General features: G+C 44.3%; 1 long non-coding RNA gene across 1 annotated transcript; it reads left to right on the top strand.

The window, feature by feature from the left end:
• The first annotated feature begins 942 nt into the window (after nucleotides 1-942).
• LOC113948979 lies at nucleotides 943-1,592 on the top strand. The gene is made up of 2 exons (XR_003528294.1): nucleotides 943-1,138; nucleotides 1,396-1,592. It is a non-coding gene; the product is annotated as an uncharacterized LOC113948979 (long non-coding RNA).
• The last annotated feature ends 1,384 nt before the right edge of the window (nucleotides 1,593-2,976 follow it).

Below are 2,976 nucleotides of genomic sequence, written 5' to 3'. Positions count from 1 at the left end.
TCACCCCCCAAAACTGACTCTGCCTTCTTCCAAACTGCAGTTTGCAAAAAAAAATTACCAGAGTCAAAAGCAAGACGAGTGGTTGTAAAGCCCTGGAATGAAAACAGGAGACAATATCACCCAGCAAGTTTGGTGTTCTGACCTTGGCATATATTTTTCAAGACTTTGGAAACAAGATCAAGTTTGTCTGCTTTCCCCCGTGCACCTCTTTGTTTAACACTTGTCATCCCACAGTTTTCATCTTTCCAAAATTTTTATTTTAAATAAAGTGAGTCACTATTATCAGAAAGTCTGATAAAGTAAGAGATCAGACACTGCCTCTGTTTGTTGCCTCAGTTAGGCCGATGCAGAAACAGGATAGCTGGAACGGGTGAGACTGAACATAGTGGCACAGGATCATATTATTATTCTGAATTCATCCACTTTCTCTACAGTAAGCTGACCCTCACAAAACAAAACAAAAAGAGCTTTTGCTCTGCAGAATACCCTTTTAGCAAAGGGAACTGATTCCTGTATATTGTAACAGATACATCTGTGAGGAAACTATTGTTTTAGGGCTGTTTTCTCATCAAGGAAAGCTATAAAATCACACCAAATCCTCCTTCCTCTGCCCCACGCAGCCCCCAGCCTTTCACAAGGCAATTCAAGTCTTAAACACAGAGAAGTTCCTATTGTTTTGTTCCTAGCTAGACAGAGGAGAGGCACACAAACTAATGTCTTTGCTGCAAGAAAGGCTAGATCATAATTTGCACAGTTATTTACCCTGTTTGGCCAGAGCTGCTGGCCAGCGGCCAGACAGTCAGCACAGATCAGAGGCAGCTCTGCAGGTGGTACTGGGGGACAGGAGAGGGAAGGCCGAGGTTCTCGTGCTGGAGGTGGGATACAGTCTCATGGGAATTCTGCAGCTCACCAAGCTTTTTTTTTTTTTTTCTTTTAGCATTCAATCATCAACACCCCAAAACAAGCTAGAACCTTTTTCCTTGTGCATAACCAAATGGGACTGCTTCCCAAAGGCAGCTGGGGGACAGCTCTGCAAACCATTTCAGTGTGCACTGCTCAGATGTCGGGAGACTCAGCTCAGCCTGCAAATCACTGGGCTTTGATTCACGAGAACTTGGGCTATTCATCAGCCCTCTGGGTGAGTCACCTCCAGAAAACAGAAATGGTCAAGCTTGTAGGCATGCTGCTTTCAGAGCAAATTCTCAGAACAGACCCCTTTCCAAAATAAGATCTAACATGTTTACAGCACATTGATAATTGAGACAGAACGCTACTGAAAGATTTGCAGATGGAATGTTTTTGAGAAAGGGAGCTTTCTTCAAGTGCCAAGTCCTGTTATGTACTGTTCTTTCCAACCTTCCCTACCATGTCTTTAAAACCTCTGGTTTTCCCTAGGCAGCAGCATGTGATGAACAACTGCATGGCACCAGTGTTATATTGTTCTCCAGACTTCATGTGTGAGACAGTAATAAGCCAGACTCCTGTGTATCCATTGATCTATGGCAGCTGCAGTATAATCAAACACCAGCATTATGTATGTACAAGCTACTCTGTGATTATAGATCCATTAATAAACTGTTTGCAAGATATAATTATGCACATTAGGTGTGAAATGCAATCCACTTACGCAAGGTCTGTGCTTATGGGCTCTACAAAATTCTGGGGGGAGGGGGAGAAACTGAGCAGATTAATTGACTTCTTTCCCCCAGACTAATTTAATTTCCCTACTACTACAACTGATGCTCCCAGCCAGAATATCCTCACCAAAGTCAACCCTCTGGTGCTGTGGGTTATTGCTGATCTGCTCACAGACCCAGAGTCACAGAAACAGTCCTGAAAGGCTGCAACTCGCCCCCGGAGCAGCCTTTCATGTCTAGCCCACAGACATCAGCATAAAGATCTATCTTATCTCAGGACTCCCAAAACAACCCAAATGAGGGATATGGGCAATGCATAGGACCACGAGCTATCCGAATTGGTTCGTGCCTGTGGAAGCACTTCATGCAGAGATGGATGCAGGGACTCCAAAGGCAACAATGTGCAGCTTTCAGGACTTGGCCAAGTCCAAAGTTGATACCTAAACATCTTACTTAGCACACAGAGAGAGATAAGAGCCATACCACAACAGTTAAACAAAACAAGTGTATAATTTTGCATTCTGAGTGGGAAGCTGCCTAGCAGTTAAACAACGCCAAGCACGGCAGGTATTAGGGAGGAAGCAGCACCTCCTGTCTCTGCTCTCGAAACCAGGGTGCAAGACAGATGCAGCTCTTCACTCCAGATACCAAAGCTGAAACCTTTTTCCCAAAAGAAGATGCCTGCAGGTGCTACTTGAAATAAGTGAATGGGACTCTCCCTTATCAAAACATCTCTCCTGCTTGCCTTTGTTGTTCCCAAGCATTTGGAGTACTCAGCAAGGACACAGAAGAGCCTTCCCACACTGAAGCTGTTGAAACCCAAATTCCCAGCCTCCACAGTGACCACCACAGTCACCATGACTCTCACACTGGAGAAGCTGTGTCCACATCTCTGCTTCAGCATGGGTTACTACCACAGTGCAATAAAACACCCGGCTCTTTGTGCTCAGGCCTGAATTAAAAGCCAGTAAATACAGCCATCCTTTCTCAGCTGGGTGATTTGGACACCCTGGGCTCTTTCTGCTCGTAAGTACTGGCAGTTTAACAGATGTTTCACAAAGGAATAGACTTTGTTTCAATAAAATACATGTGCAGCCTATCCCACAAAAGCATGGGCTGTACAGCCTGGGACATCCACAGGAATACACTCTTCTGACACTTGCATGCCAGTAACTAGTCATAAAAAGGTCATGGATGTGTAAATAGGAAAGTACAGTGTGATACCAGGTACAGGAGTCTGATGCAACAAAGACAGCCTCTGATCATTGAGCTTGGCACACAGCATCTTAATTAATTGAAAATCTGTTTAAATTCATTTAATTAGCCAGTGGAATACAGA

Source organism: Corapipo altera, unplaced genomic scaffold (genome assembly GCF_003945725.1).
Source record: "Corapipo altera isolate COAL_440 unplaced genomic scaffold, ASM394572v1 62, whole genome shotgun sequence".
Classification (NCBI taxonomy): domain Eukaryota; kingdom Metazoa; phylum Chordata; class Aves; order Passeriformes; family Pipridae; genus Corapipo; species Corapipo altera.
This window is presented reverse-complemented; position numbering and strand designations above follow the sequence as displayed.